We start from the raw sequence: 16,992 nt of genomic DNA on the forward strand, positions 1-16,992 counted from the left end.
GTTATTTAATTTAAAATTAATTAGGAGACCTGAAGGTAGTTGTACTTTATATTTATATGTCACCGTTCCGCTTGGCACCGTACCCGATTTGTAGTCTTATAAATATAGTGTATTACCTCATATATTAAAGATAATTGTTAAAATATTCATACCTAACTGAGACACCAGCCAAGAATAAGTGCTGGCCAATTTTTTCCACAATCTATAACAGTTTATATTATTTTTGTCCGTGCAACCATAACGCATGATACGATTTTCAAAAAAACATTCCTCACTAATATCAGCTATGCTTCCGATAAGTTGAAAAATACCAAAAATTTAATTTCGAATTAAATGTACCTTTATCACAGATTTGAAGATCAAAGTACCCCATATGATGAGCTGTTATAACTATTTCAATATCGATAATGCTTCCTGTGTATTAATATATTATAATAACTTAAGAATAACTACTAATTGTATTACCTTGCGTATAAACTTCAGAAATCGGTTTTGGTTCATTGTAAGACTGTGTTTTGTCTATGTATAATGTTATAAAAAGTAAAATGTGTAATATGAAAAAGTTTTCGATCATTTAATATAATAAGTTCACCAGTGTGAGCGTTTCCACACATCCCGTGACGATAACCTCCACCGCTATAAACTACACTTGGTCCCCCTGCCGCTAAACCCTGGGGAGTATAAGTCATGCCTTGAAATAATGTTAGTTAAACATAAATTTGGTTATACTCTTAATATAATGCTGATTCCCAATGTCTAACTTTCATCTAAATTCATTAAACATGTAAATAAACTATCTATAAGAGTTATTATAGGGCCTCTTTGGTTAAATATATATAATGTCTGGTTATTTTTATCCTTAACAAAAAAGTGTAACTAAAAAATTACTTATTATGTTATCATATAAGCGGATAGAAAATTAATAGTAAGAGACTACATGTTGTACCAAACCAAATTTTTCACTTACATTTAGATAATTAAAAATCTATGACCACATTGCTAACTTATACCCTATATTAATAACAAAGGAGGTCGATTAATTGAACATTATAATACTAATAGTAACTTTGTAGGTTCCTGGCCTTTGGCTTTAATAAGTATCCATGGCCACTCACCAGTTGAATGAGAAGCGAATACAAAAATAACAACACAATAATTATCGTCATCTTCTTAGAAGACATCTTAATAATGTTACCTATTTATTTAAAAACGATAATTTAACTTATTAAAAAAATTAGCTAATTAAGGTTATAATAGTTTCCTGTTAAATTACCTTTACCTATTTAGCATAAATTTTATTATTGTTAATTATATATCTTCCCCAAAATACTGTATACAATAACAATAAGATCTATATATGTACTTAAAATTTAGAATAATTTTTTTTGGCCGTATATGCTACTTATAAAAAATAAAGTTTAATTAATTATAGCGGTCTCTAATTAAATGAAACTCTTTTTATGCTTCTCACTTACTATAAACTAACTGAACGGCGCTTACATAAATAACGAGGTAAAACAGAGATACTAGCTTTTAATAGGTTGTCAAAAGATTTTTTCTTAGACTTCTGCATAGACAAAATTAGCTCTCTCTAGACAAAGGAATACTACAATCTCTCAGCGAAGTAACTTTTGCTTGTTATAAAAAACTTCTAGAATAAACCTCACATGTTATAACCGAATGAGGTTTTCATGCATGCATCCCTTAAGTAGCAACCAACTTCCCAATAATTCCCACAAATTACTTGAAGGGAATTTCAAGGTTTTAAATTAAGACCATTTTAAGATTTCTAGTGTTTATTTTTGTAAAATTATTATATTACTATATATCATTAATTACTATTAATTATAAATAGTTTCCTAATATCAAAGTTAATTTTAATATCACTTAATAATTGAATAATTTTTTCACTTTGTGTATGATAATTTCATTCAATAAAGCAATATGCATTATCTCTAAAAAGACATCCGTTAATATATATAAATTATTTTGAAGTGAACAATTTGATATAATGAAACTAGCTCACAAGAAAAATGTGAGATCAACATAGATAAGGTCTTAATAAAATTTATTTTTATTTGAATAAATTTTGAATTTAGTTAACACTAATCTCGCAGCTAATGTTTAAAATTAAATAAGTTTTTCTCGAAAATTTATATGCTATATGCAAAAAATTCGCTCTATCAATGGAACCCCACCTCTATCAATGCGTCAAATCGATATTTAAAGCGCTACCGGGAAGAAGGCACCTGGTCCTGTCGCTTACAAATATGTAGCTATGAATCATCGGTCTCCCTCTTCCACTCGGATATAGCTTTTCCGTGCGATAAATGTTGGTGATAGTGTTGACGTTATAAATAACATCGAAAATGGCATTTAAGCCTCGAAAGTTCCGATCAATTAGCCTTTTGACAGCAATAGATAAGGTGGCTGAAGCAATTATTTTAAATAGATTAGAGGCGGTTGTTGAGCTCCTTAAAATTTTAAGAGATTTTGTACGTATTTCGTTAATCGCCATAGCCTTTAAATGACGTCGGGATGGCTTCTAACCGAAAATAAAAAAGAAGTCTTGCTACGCGAAATGCACTCTTTGGCAATCTCGTACGACTTTGGAAACATGCTCAGTTCGTTCCTGAACAGCAGATGCTTCAGCGCACAAGTGGGCACTGCAGCGTAAACGCCTCGTCATTTCGCAGGTCTCGCAAAACCCATCCTATCACATCATCGTACACAGTCTAATGTCGTCATCGAATTTCTCTTTTCTAACGCAGCAAAAAGCCGACGCCGTTGATTCTTCCATGGCATGTAAATTTGTAGGACCTTTATGCGATATACTTGAGGGTTATTATAGGTTCTAACTGGCACGGCGCCCGCATGTGAATTACGTAATGACAAAGGGCAAGGCAGTAACATGGCCACTATATCCTCTATTGGGCGGCAAAAGTAAGCTTTCCTTGCACAATAATCGAAGGCTGTACCTTTTACGAGTTCGGTCGACCATGGCGTATGCATTTGCTGACCTACGCCTCATAGGCAATACCATTCTCGCTCTAAGTGCGACAAAATAAACTGCTACACCTTCTAGCAAACGCGTCGTAATTTGTGCGCCATGTAAACTACACCGCGGACTCAAGTCGAACCGTTAAAAGCAGTCAATAAAAGCAATTTCATCGCGCTTAACGAACGGAGAGCTGAGCACTCTTGCCGTTTTATAGAAGAAGAACTCACTTATGAGGCATAGGGCGGCTTACAGTACTCCGCCCGCATGACAACTTAGCCTAATTGTTTAATGCTACGTTGGAAGTTTAGGTTAAACGCTAAGGGACACACATGAATAGCTCTAAAATAAAAACTTAAGTTGTACTTGTAAGCAACTAAACCTGTTCAACAAAGCCAGGAGATAGATTAATGTTACTTTAAAGCATTGAACAGTTGCACTTTTTTAATGTCTTTTCTATATAGGCTTTATCCTTTAAAATTCTCTTGTCTCTTAAAAAAATATAAATTATATGTAAGGAACGTCCAACCAACTTAATGTCCTTGAGTCTCTCTACACCGCTTGTCGTTCTCGTAACGGTGTGTACACTATTAATGGATTGTATGATATGCTAACTTTCTTAAATAAATTTGCTGTAACATACTCCAGGAAAAATGTTTGCTTTTGCACTGCTAAATAATTACGAGCGTTGGTAAAAGTCATTAATAATATTAGGCTCCCTTATGTTTAATGCAAGGAATATATAACATTTTAGAAAAGCAATTCCATTCTAATAGATTAATATTTACTATAAATGGGCTAAGGGTAAAAACTTAAACTTATACTTACCTTACTCGAGGTCCCTAATACTCAGCTTAATATACTATGGTTTTTCAGCATTTGTTACGTAATCTTAGTATAATTTTATAATTAGTTATGTAATATTAAATTGTGACCAGTAAAATCATTATTAATGCGTGCAAATCATAATAAATAAGAATTCATGGGTATTGTTTAGAATAAATCGATGCTCTAGAACTTTATATAATTTCATGCTAATAACCTTGCGTTATGGTATTATGGAAATAGGTACATTATAAAAAAATTATGAGGCTATATAAATATTTAGTAAAAATAAACCTTTTTAAGATTTAAAAGTTCATTCTATAAAGTTTTAAGTTTACAAATAGAATTTAAAATTTCATATAAACGACTAATCTATATATGTTGCGAAGAATGTTGAATAAAACGAAACATTTTAACTTTGTATCAGCTCTTCTTATATGCTTGTGATTAATTTTAAGAAATAATGCTTAAATTTTTCTTTGTTCCAATACTCACACTCTCAGGGGAAGTTTGTGTGTCTTAGTGGGCAAAAAATGTGTAATGATGCTTACAATGAACTAGGTTTGTTGATTTGCGATTTTTTTTTTTAGGTTACTTTTTACAAGTTCAATTAAAAAAGAGCCAAATCAAAACGATTCCGGCTAATGATTACAAAGAAGGTGCATTTACTAGTAAGTTTACTTAGATATGCTTAACTATGATGACCTTTTAATTTTTATTTTAACACTTCTAGTAATATACACAATGACGTTTCAAAAAAATTTCTTTTTGCACTAGGCCACTTTAAGAAAAGTAAGGCCTAATATATAATATTTATGAATACCGCTAAATAAGATCATAATAATTTATATAGATAAATAGAATCTACTCGATAAGCAAGTATTTGTTAAATACTTAAATTTATTCCAAAGTTTAAATGTTATAAATTTAGAAAGCAATTTTCAGGTTTATAACATTAATTTTTGATATATATGGTGCATTCGCTGAAAAACGCATTCTTAAAATATTTATAGTGACATTGCTTTTTTGCTAGAGACTGGCAGTGGCAGTAAAGGTGATTACCATAAAATGCTTTAATGGTTATAAAATCATAACGAGTCCTTCTTCAGACAGCGTGTAAGGCAACTCCCAGCTCTTCTTTCAAATCCAGTTAAGTTTTTATAATAATAATTAATAAACACTTTTTATAATAAAATCACTTAAAGGTAGCATTTGGCGCTACGTCATGTTTAATTCAAACTCCCCATACGTAGATATCATTAGAGCTTAAATAAGTGCCTTATTAATTTTTAATGTCATAAAGTTGCCAGATACCTCCCTGGTGGAATGAATAAAATACAAAAGAACAGTTGTTAGGCTTAGAAGAAATTGTGAAAGCATTTTCTAGAAGGCTTTAAAAATATGTGTTAATCAACTAATCCGAAGCTATCAAGAAAAGCAAAACTATAGAAGCGCAAGCGTTGAAGGTTATAACAATGCTTTTTTAATCTATTTTTAGTACTTAAGTGCTTCTGCCTCGCTTCTAATTATTGTGTCTTTAGCTAACTTACATTAGGTTAGAGAACTTAGCGCTCTCTTTTCAGTTGCTGTATTAGCTCTAGATTAGTACTTTCTATGATACTTCTATAAATTATGTTATTAAATAAACCTAGTTAGTGCTATATATATGGACTTTCGTTTTTAATTTAATATATAAATATTTTCATACAAGTAAAAATGCATTATATAATAAATTTAATGAACCGTTCCCGCAAATTGAGAGGCAACCAAAACGCGCTGCTCGCATAATTCACTATCAGCCATTATTAACGTATCAGCATCCTGAAACCTGCGCTCTTTTGTTTATATAATAAATTTAATAATTAGAGTTACAATAATTTTAATTTGTTTGTTTGTTAAACTGTGTTAACTTTTAAAATATCCTTAAGAAGAGGAATAACAAGAAGCCGGCTTGCGACTTTTGTTTTATTTTATTTTATAATAACTTGTCAAACAAACGAGCATGTTTTCATTTGGCTCCTTTCTTCCTTACTGGCCTTCAACTTTAGACTCTAAGAAAAGTAAAAAAAAAAAAATTTATTTTAAATTTTATCCACCATACTCAAACAGACCAAAGAGTACTGGAGTCCATACACTTATAACTTTTTAACGCTTTAGTATGTTCTTTTTAATACTAACTTTTATTTTTTTAACCATATCATAATTTTTTTTATATAAGGTTTTTCACTTTATCTTATTATAGAGAAAATAACTCGCAAAACCAAAATAAAAACAACTAGTAGTAAACTAACCACTAGTAAATTAACTAATATTAAAGCACCTACTATTAAGCCAACTAGTAGTAAATTAACCAGTAGCGATCGAGGAAAGTTAATATCAATACTTCCTCTTCTGCAGCCTCTTAATATCTTCAAACAAAATTCTTAAGGCTCATCTACGCTCCAAAGTAAGTTTTCAAGAGTAAATAATACATTTTATAATATTTAAAAGTAAAAAATACTTCTTTTGATAACCTAAAGACAATTTTTTTTATAATCCAGAACAAAATTTATTAAGTTTATTTTAAAAAATCTCTGGTTCCATATGGCCTTCATTAATTCTGCTTCTATTTAAGCTAGAAAAAATTATTTATTCAAAAAAAAAACAGCCTCATATTTTTTAATTACTTTCTATCTGTATAGAAACAAAAAAAATTACCACTAGGGAAAGCAATCCCGCGGGATCACAGAAACCAACAAAAATTTTTGGTTTTGCTAGTTTTTGTTCAGCCTGTCACTGACAGGCATAAAAAATTAACTTCAATTTTGCTAATCTAAAGGTTCTCTTAATACTATGCGTACCTGCAAGAGGAAAATATTTTCTAGCTGAAAAAGTCCAGTTCTACTTAGACGCTTTCCATACCTTACAAGGTAGCAACATTTTAGAAACCTTCAAGAAAAATTTTAAAAAATAATAAAAAAAAAAATTGAAAAAAAAATTGAAAGGTTAATTATTTTTTTTTTCGTTGCTTAAATTAATGATTTCGAAAATGGTATTTCAAAAAAACTATTATGTCTAAGATGTCGTTATTCATATGACACCTTAATTCCGTACAAAAGTTGCTTGACGGTGGAATTGTAAGAAGGTACTGGTGCACCATCTCTAATTTTTCACTCTTTGGGGACCTTGCTCCCTTAATATTATTTCCTTTATAACTGCATCCTAATATTCGGGATCGCTTTTAATTTCTGGTTTAATTGTTAATAGCCATATCAAGCTGTTCCCTGATCGACAAATTCTCCATTTGGGAATTTCGTCAATATTTTTCCTGTCTTTATCCTCAGCATTGGTTGACGTTCATCCTCACGGCTTAAACCTCTAACAAAATTTTCTATTGTTTTCCAAATAAAATTTTGCAATTAACAAGTAAAAACCTTAGGAGGAAGAGATTTTCTTTCGAACGCCCTCAGATTATCAAGAAAAATCAAGACCGATGCCAGTACAATTCTTCGTTCAGTTATTCTTTTTTTTATCGCTGTAGATAATCCACTACTCAATTTATTCTTTAGTTGATACAATTTTCTTAACAAAAATTACAGGGTGGTTTCGGCTGTTATTAAATTTGCGCTTCACCTGCCGAGAACCTCGACGGCTGCTTTGAGAGTCTCAAGAGTGCGCTATGGATATCTTGGTGTAATTGCCATTACGATTCACAATAACTTATTTCCGCATGCAACCCTAACAATGTTACTGTAACACAGGTCTTTAGCTTTAAAAATCTTTCTACTTTCTACCTTATGTATAGACTACTCCATCTTGTCTTACAATCCAATTTTAAACAATTCTCCTCTAAACTGATCTTTTATATTATTTTGCAAATAAATCTCAATTATTAAAAAAGGTTTTCTGATCAACTTTACAACTTTATAAACTTTATTAATTATTACTTTATAATCTACTAATTCCATTAAAAAACTTTGTTTTTAACTTCGGTGAATGGTGCGTCGCCTGATTCATTCGACGGAGAAACCTTCTTTTTGCCTTCAGTCTCAGTTTCAATTTCTTCTCCCACTTTATCCTTTTCTTATTTCTTTTGTAAAGAACATCTAAGACTCTAATCGGAAGGCCTTAAAGATAACACAGCTGCTGTTCCATAAGAAAGACACAAACATTTATTTAAGCAAAGTAAATTACTTAAAGACTTTGAAACTTTAACTAACCAAAACCTAGCTCTACATTTAACCTTTCACCATTCTTATCATTACACTAGCACCTTCATTACAAAAGGCTACTATACCTTTTTCGAAAGGCAAATTAAATAACTTTGATCTATTTTACAAAAATATCCTCGGCAGACTTTTCCCCTTTCATCCGAGAGAGTACTAAGTTGTAAATGAACTGAATTTCTGCTACAGCAATGAACGTTTACATTTAAGTAGCGTAGGTTTCTTTTGGAGGTTCATTCGTCTAACTTTAATAAAAATATGTGATAAGAAAGATGTTAATAATACAAGTTAAATTAAAAAAAAAAAAAGGGGGGGGGGGGGGAGATTACCTGTAATTTTGGCGATGCATTGCAAGAATTTCTCAATTATTCATTTTTAACAAATTTCCAATTCATTACGGTAGTTCTAGCAGTGCGAACTAAATCCGGTAAACTACGTCCCGATTAATCGTATAACTATCTTAGATCCATCGAAGTAATAAAAGATTTTAATAGAAAACCATCTAATGCAACCATTCGCAGTATCATCTCAGTGCTTTCGTTCTTTAAGATAAAAAATAATCCTCAAATTTCCTTTCTTTTGGTTGAAAGAGTGATGTCGACTCATCAAAATTGTCGTCGGGATCTACGTCAGGTTCGGTCCCTTTTTAATACTACTGGAAAGTGTTACTTTGTAAATTTTAAATCGTTCTTATTATCGGTTCTAAAATAAGTATGCAATCCTTTGTCGATCTAGCACTCAATTTTATAACTCCTGAATATTCTTTGCACGTTGCATATTTTTATCCGTACTTTTTAAAAAGAATTCAAGAGGATGCCGAGTCTGAACCACTTGTTCAAAGTGACTACTTCCTTTTTTTTTACTCACTGTAATAAAAAAAAAGAAACAAAGCATATAAATATATGTTACAAATTTAATTTTAAGTCGTAAATTAATAAAAGTGTGAGTTTATTTCGCATAATAGGCATTATTAAAAGCACGTGACAGAGGAAACTGAAAAGAACTTGACGTTATGAGCCATAAGCACGTCATAAGGAAAAAACCATTTTAAATCACGAATAAAAGAATCTTAGACCGTTTTGAGAGGATTTCTGAAAAAATGGATTAATAAGTGATAAAAGATAACTTAATTTTCAATCCCTCAAAGGGCCCGTTTGCATTCCCGACTTCCCATAGCTGTTTAGATTAACAAAATAATATACAAAAGCTGTGAAGGAGTGCCCTCCAAAGTACTTTAACTCTGGTGCAGGTGCAAAGCTATTCATTAATAAAATAATAATTATTATTATTTAATTTTCTCTTGCTGCAGTTTTGAACTCCTTTTTATATACTGCCAAACGTCTGCTGTCACCGTAATTTTACAAAAACGTATGTTTCCTACTATCTTTTAAAAAAGGAGCAATTAATTTTTAATTAAAGCATGTTCATAAGAGCATTAAATTAATTTAGTTTACATTTTCTTAGGTAGTTATAACCATTGAGCTCTCGAACAGGTTCACTGATAAGAATTAACCACAACTTTCTTAGTCTGTAGTAAGATGCTTTGAATTTTACTTTATCTTAAGCTTTAGGCGCTTCAATTGAAAAAGACTTTCCTTGTCCTAAAAAAACCTATAAAGATATTTAATAGATTAGTAAAATTAATAAAGTCTCACCTCACTAAACCTTAAAATTCCCTACCACGACCAAAGCGGTATAAGGATTAGCTGACCTCAACTTTTTTGTAGTTTGTACCCCTCGGTAGATTGGTCACGTGTCACCTAACAATGATATACCACTTTTAAAGGTTTCCTTCTATGATTCTAAAAGCCAGCATTTTGTTGACACTTAGAGTTGAAACTTTGTGGTTAGTACCTGTGAGAGGTGCACTTTTTGGTTAACTATACTGATGAAGTTAAACTAGTCTACTTTTAAGACTCAGAAGCTTATAATAATTATAATTTTTGTTACTGCTAAGGCAATTTTTAAAATAAAAAGGCACTCTCTGCTAACCAGTTAAATAGTTCGTATAAAGCTACACCATTGCTGACATGAAAAAGTTACTCTTTGACGAAGAAAAAGAGGAGGCACAGTAAGGTTATTTTACCGTAGAGAAAGGAAATATATATCTTTAGAGAGAGTAAAAAAATATTTCACAATTAGCCAGGCACATATTATAACGTACTGCATCAACTGAGTACGTGATTTACTTAAGTTAAAACTCCACCACTTTCGAAACGTCTAATATATTAGCTAACATAATGATTACTGGAGTTGAGATATTTTCTTGAGAAGCCGTTCCGGTGCATACAACGAAGTTTATACCTATAGGATAGACCCGCAATAAAACTAAAAGTACTCAGAAGATGAGCACTGTCCCTGACTGTATACAAATATTGAGTCCCATTTAATTGATTATGCAAATTGTATAAAACTCTTTTTTTAAAAACAAAAATTTAAAAAGGAAATAAAATTTACTTGATTTATATCTAGCGTTAAGTTTAGCGCAGTACTTTGAGAGAGGTGGTAACAGAGGCTATTATATAGACAACATTGTTGTATTTCATATAAGTAAATATATCATCCCTATAACTTTTGTAAAACTTAATTTATGGACTAAATTTAAGTTATTTTCCCATAATATGCTTAATAAAGTATCGAAGCTGATGCGGCAATGTTTCCCATAAGAACCCTGTAACTGCCGATAGAATTTGCCTCTAAAAATCAAGATATTTTTCACATTAACATGCATATAAAATTTGTATTCAATTTTTACTTTTTACAGAGAGTTTTACACTCTTTTTATAAGAATACTGGTATGTAGAGATTCGAAATATAAAAAACAGATGGTTTCACCATCTACTTAAATTTCCTTTAATAAAGGCTTTAGAACTTCTGAATTTTTAAAAAAAAAAAGACACGTTTGAAGCACGCAGCCAGATGAAAGTGTAGTCATTTTGCGCTTCCTGTCATAAGGTTATTGCAGTACGCTGGCAAGTTTTATAACACCTCTCAAGAATTTCAGGATTGCATAATAGCTATAAACTTTTTTATTTTGATAATGAAGCATGATCTTTGATAGCGTAATATTATAAGGGTCCTTAAGAGCTTCAAACGTCAACTAACCACTCGGTATTACTAAAAATTCTTTTAAATTTTTAACTATGGAGATGGGACTGTTTACTTGCACCCTTTATCTTGCAGTAAGTACAAACGCTCGTTGCGCAATAAACGATGATTGTGTATGCTGTGGATTTAGGTAATAATAACATGGGCCTTCTGATTCTTGAATCTACGACCCCAAAGCAACGAGCGTCCGCGCTTTAATTACGGCAAAATAAGTTGCTACGCATGAAGACTTATGAACCGTGGTTTGTGCGAAATGAAGCTCACCTTCGGAACCCCCAGCAAGACCCATCGACCGTTGTCTTCCAGCACAATTCCCTTGATCTTTATGCCCAGCTAGACTGGTATTCTAATCTTATTGCTGCAAGCTAGATAACTTATAGGCGCCATGGCACGGCACGTCATCGCCATCCACGTGACGCGCTTAAAGCTCTTGTTATAATTTTCGTAGGTATTTCTTGGACTTTACTTTAAGGAAACTAATTTACTGACTTCCCCTTAACCAATTAAAATGTCTCCTTTAGCTTACAAGCACGCAGTAGCCTTGTTAATGAATTGCATGACGTCGCATTAAGTTAGTTTAGGTAGAGTGTAAACAACTTAACTCGACCATAGCTTTTAGGGGAGAGTGTAAAGATAATTCAGTAAACCTATTTTATTTGCTGCTATCATCCTAGGTATAGTCTCTACAGTTTAACTTTGACTATGCGAAGAAGAAGCTAGATTAACACAGATGAACTATATGAAGAATTGTCACTCGTCCGAGATTAGTGTGTAGTTTGTCTGCGATTACTCCTGTTTGAGATCTCAAGTATTTAAAATTATTTATCTGAGTCCCAAATTATTATAAAGCATTCCTTTGTACAAATAACAATTTTCGTACCACCTTTCATGTTATATTTATATGCGTAACTTACATCTGAGTATATTGCTATGTCTAGCTTTTCAGATCTTCTGATCCTTTGTATTAAAAATTTCGTACCAAGTAATTATTTATATATCTGTTTGACTGCGTTCCAATCTCTTTTGTTAAGGGCTGTCTGCTTAAATATTGAGTCACTTGTTTACGACAGTTATACTGGGTTTCGAGTTACCGAAGCAACCCAATTAGTTCATTGCAAGGGTTTTTGCTGTGGATGCTATTAAGCTTTAAAAGAACTTTTTATTCGTAATTTAATGTACAGAAGGCATGGAGTTTAGCAATCTATAGTCTTTAAGTAATTTTATAATCATATTCCCCTAAGCAAAGGCTGTTTCATTATCTTTGATGCTAAAAAACCGTTAAAGAGTCTACTTATAATCTCTTTAAAATGAAAATTAATTGCTTTCATGGTTCTCTCTTGTTCTTTCGAGATCATTTGACCAAATTCGAAAATTTTTTAGGTAAAAAATGACAATACAGTTAAGGACGGAAATTTTACTATAGAGCACACAAGGCATTATAATAGCTTCATTAAGTTTTTTCTTTCTTAATTTCGTTGACACTAGTTTGCTAGGTATGCAGCTTTGTTTACAAATAGGTAATACCAATGGGTATTTCAACTAGTAATTCTAGATCTATGCCTGCGTTAATGTACGCATTGGAAAAGTCAAACTGTTAAGATATTATCACTCGACTTCAATTTTAATTCAATAAGCTTCCCAGGAAGCCAGTTACTTAGCATCAGGTGATTTAATGTTTGACTACGCTTTGACCATATTTCCTAATAATTTAACTACTATAACATTTGTGTATTTGCCACCTAATTTCGTTTAAAAGTGAGCATTAACTTTTTTCGTACTGTTAATAAAATCTTTAACGATATTTATTAGTACCCTTTATGCTAAAAATTGAAGTAGAACATAAGCAGGTATAGCATTTTCGGAGAACCAAAGGCGATACAAATACATGTACATATGTTAAGTGTATGTGGGTGGATGTACTTCTCGTTTTTTATATAGTCTTTACTAAAACCACTTACACTATAAACATAGATATAACTTAAAGCTTTAAAAAGTTCACTTTTAATAGGTTTAATTTTTTTTTTTTGATAATAAACACACATATTATACACTTGGACTTTGTAAGCCTTTTTTGACTGGAAGTCGAATTACGAAAGATATATTTTAATCTACTAAGCGCTGGCCTTGCGAGTGACTCTTCCGCTATTTTGTGAGGGGATCTCAATTGAAAGCACCCTTCATGGAACAGCCCGGTCGATAATCGAATGGTCACATCCTTGAGGCGTATGCTGATGAGCATGGGCTGTGTATACTAGGCCCCCAGCAACCAACACACTAGGCGACTACAGGCACAATGAGCATATTGGATATCGTCATACTAAACAATATACATTTCTTAAGGGCAATTGAAGATCCACGAGCTTTCCTCCGATCACCTTTTAGTTATTCTCGGGCTAGGCTACGAGAAGGGCCTACCGAGGGCTATCAACCGCTTTTTTACCAACTGGAACAAGCATGCCGAGTTTTTAGAAACCTCTCCCTTGCCTTGTAGGGCAGTATTGTCTACATTCGCCCTTCTGGAGGATGCCGTTGCCTTATTTGAAAGCGCACTGACAACTCGTGAAGTAACGTACAGCCCCAGCCACCTGTCTGACCAAATAAAGGTACTTATCTGCCAACGTCGAGGTCTTATAAATTTGACCACGTGGTCACGGAGCGTTGAAGACAAACTTGCGCTTAATCAACTGCGCAGGTGCATAAAAAAGAAGTTACTACTGGTCCATTTTAACAATAAATAAGAGGTCAACCTGCACCATATATTAGAATCAGGCAGCCACAACCGCTCCTCATAATAATTATTTAGAATGATCAAAATAGGAGACTTTCACCACTACCACCCCTTCGCAAAGGAAATATAGTGGCCGGGCATTATGGAGGCAAAGCAATGCTTTCCGCTAATCTCTTCGCTACCGAAAACGTGCCAGCTGCTCACTTATCTGTTAATGACGCGCTCCCTTTTCTGAGCTTCCCAAAGTCTACCTACCACTTAAAACTAGTTAATATTGGAGAAGTTCAAGCAATTGTCGAAGCATACCCACAAGAAAAGAGCCTGGCCCCGATGGCCTCACTAATGAGATGCTGAAGGAAATGCCGTTAACAGGGGTGCATTACCTGTACCTCCTAGTTAAATATGCGATGGCGCCTCTCCGATCCGACGGAAGACGGTGACCATTCTGATGCTGCCAACGATACTTAGCAACTAACAAGCACCGATCTATCAGTCTCCTGTCAGCGGCCGGCAAAGTGGGTGAGGCCGTTTTACTGCGCCATCTTAAAGAGGTCGCTGACGCTCGGGAAAGCTTACCGGAGTTTTAGTTTGGATTCGGCAAGGGCACTCAACGACCCAGCAGTTCCTCCGCTCAACTGATTGGAACACTCTCGCTTTTAACGTTAAGGAGACACTAAGCGCTGTGATCCCTAACGTTGATCAAGTTTGTCATTAAGGTCTGCTGCACAAACTTCATTTGTCATGGCTTTTACAACGTGCTGATGTCATATTTAAATAGTCGCGTCTTTCAGCGTGAGCGTGGGTGATATACCCCCGTTGGGATCTCTGACTGCAGAGTCTCCTCAGGGAATCCTTCTTTCGCCCCTTTTATTTGCAAGCGATGTGCCCTTGTCATTAAGTCCACACACACAAATTGCCCTCTACGCCAATAATACGACCATTTACTCAACGTCGAAGTCCCCTGTCTTGCTATGCAAGTATCTACAGGGCTATCTTGATGCCCTTGCTGACTGGTGCCATAATTGGAATTTTTCTATAAATGCGAAGAAGAGAAAAGTGCTATTAATTACAAAGAAACGCGTCCCTTAGTTGGCGCCCTTATCCTTTAAGACGTGAAGATTTCGCGGTTTTTTCAAGCGAAATACTTGGGGGTTATCGTAGACAACAAATTTCTCTGGCAGACGCACGTGGACTATGTTACGGCTAAAGTTAAGGCAGCAACTAGGGCGCTTTACCCTTTACTATGCGGAAAGAGCAAGCTCTCTCTGCGAAACAAACGGAAACTGGATATGACATACGCTTCTGCTGTTTGGGCCTACGACTCCGCTGCAATAGCATCGGCATTTAGAGTGCGACAGAACAAATTGCTGCGTGGGACGACAAACGCGCCGTGGTTTGTGCGAAATGAAGCTCTTTACCTGTGGGAGTCGTCTTTCAACGAAATGCCACTGCCCTTTACGACAGGCTACCCAGGCGCTGTATCGTCGCCCACGGGCCGCGCGTAAGCGCTAGTTTTCACTTTATCGTTTGAAATCCACTTTGTAAATCTGCGATCGCCCCTGATTGAGAACTCTAGTAATTGAAGTTTTTTGACTTGGTCGAGCCCCAGGAAGTGTCATTAAAAAAAAAATATATATGTAATAGGTTAAAAATATAAGTAAAATCATCATACCAGGGTCGAAAGTTGTCGTCGTAGCTCAGCCATTAAGAGCATTGACACCCTACTAAGGGTCGTGAGTTCGATTCTCACCAACGCGGGCTCTCTTTTTTGGTCTTTAATGGTCGCGTATTTAACCTTGCCCTCATGTATTCTAATACGTTATAAGCACGCGCTCTGCCTTGGCTAAATGTATGGGCTCCCAAGACCGGCTAATGACCCCGGCCTGAGGGTTAGTCGTAGCTCAGCGATTAAAAGCATTGACGCGCAAAAACAAGGTCATGGGTTCCATTCTCACCGACCCTCTTTTTTGGTCATTAGGTCGCGTACTTAACCTCGCCCTTATGTATTCTATTATTATGCATCCACCTCCCCGATCAAGGGAAAACATGAATTGTCTTCAATTTTTATACAATTTAAACGCTTTTTCTAGCTTCAGGGCTCTGTTCTATCTTTTTTGGTCTTTTTATAATTATTATAGTAATATTCCTTGTGCAACACCCCAATAAAACGTTACTTCGTGCGTTAAAAACCGCGCCGTTGATAAACCCTGAAATTTTTATATTTTGTATCACATATTTATACCTTCATGTAGATCAATTAAAAAAAAGTTTATACACCAAAAAAAAATTGAATAATTCTTTTTTTTGTGCTTCTCCAGTTCTCGGAGTAAACTCTTTTCTACTCATATATATGCATTTGTTAATAATAATGAGAGCTTCAAAAGGCCACTACTCCGCTAAAGAAAAGCCTGACTACGACTAAGCTAAAACTGTTTTTTTTAGTTTTCAATTACTATTATTAGTTTCTAATCCTCCAAAGCGCAGTTTACAGGTGCACTCTTCCACTTACAACAAAAAAGTAATGCAGGAAAGGAAACAGGAAAGATTCTTCTTTAAAACCCCCATAGAGTTTTGCTCAGGGCAGATATCTAAACTGAAACCTTAAATTTCCACGTTTGACTTTGTTGATTCAAATTTAGCTAGTTAATTTTTCACTGATCAATTTATCCAGTACCACCCTCAACCTTGTGGAGAACCGTCATTAGTGCGAAGGAGGAAGATAACCACCTAAACTACAGTCCTCTCCCTTCTTACACACCTTAAAGTTTGTCACTCTTTTTTAAATTACAATTTATCAGGTTTTTCACTACTTAAAGTGGAGAAAAGGCTCTACGGCTGGCGGCTCTGTGTGACGAAAGTTTGTAACTTCCTGCCTTGTTCTTGATTTAGCTGTTAATGAGATTGCGCAAGTTGATTAGGACAAAAAGCTTTATGGCGGAAGTAGTTCGACTGTAACCCCTAGTCCTATAGTTTTAATAGCTATTAAACCCCAGGGACTGCTATATTAATATCCATTTCCTTTACTTAGGGTAACAGAATGGGCTAGCTCAAGAAAATTATAGGTCTCAATGCGGTAAGCTTTAGCTGAGTAATAAGCCAATGACTAATGAGACGTTAATAAAAACAGG

General features: G+C 34.1%; 2 long non-coding RNA genes across 2 annotated transcripts; both read left to right on the top strand.

The window, feature by feature from the left end:
• The first annotated feature begins 6,510 nt into the window (after positions 1–6,510).
• Positions 6,511–6,947, top strand: LOC135139849 (uncharacterized). Its single transcript, XR_010282209.1, has 3 exons — positions 6,511–6,570; positions 6,642–6,807; positions 6,883–6,947. It is a non-coding gene; the product is annotated as an uncharacterized LOC135139849 (long non-coding RNA).
• A 127-nt stretch (positions 6,948–7,074) lies between these two features.
• On the top strand, positions 7,075–7,634 carry LOC135139848 (uncharacterized). Its single transcript, XR_010282208.1, has 3 exons — positions 7,075–7,318; positions 7,402–7,495; positions 7,564–7,634. It is a non-coding gene; the product is annotated as an uncharacterized LOC135139848 (long non-coding RNA).
• Positions 7,635–16,992: the final 9,358 nt, after the last annotated feature.

The sequence above is a fragment of the Zophobas morio genome, unplaced genomic scaffold (assembly GCF_036711695.1).
Source record: "Zophobas morio isolate AGI-343-1 ecotype UQ-CSIRO unplaced genomic scaffold, CSIRO_AGI_Zmor_V1 ptg000036l, whole genome shotgun sequence".
NCBI lineage: Eukaryota > Metazoa > Arthropoda > Insecta > Coleoptera > Tenebrionidae > Zophobas > Zophobas morio.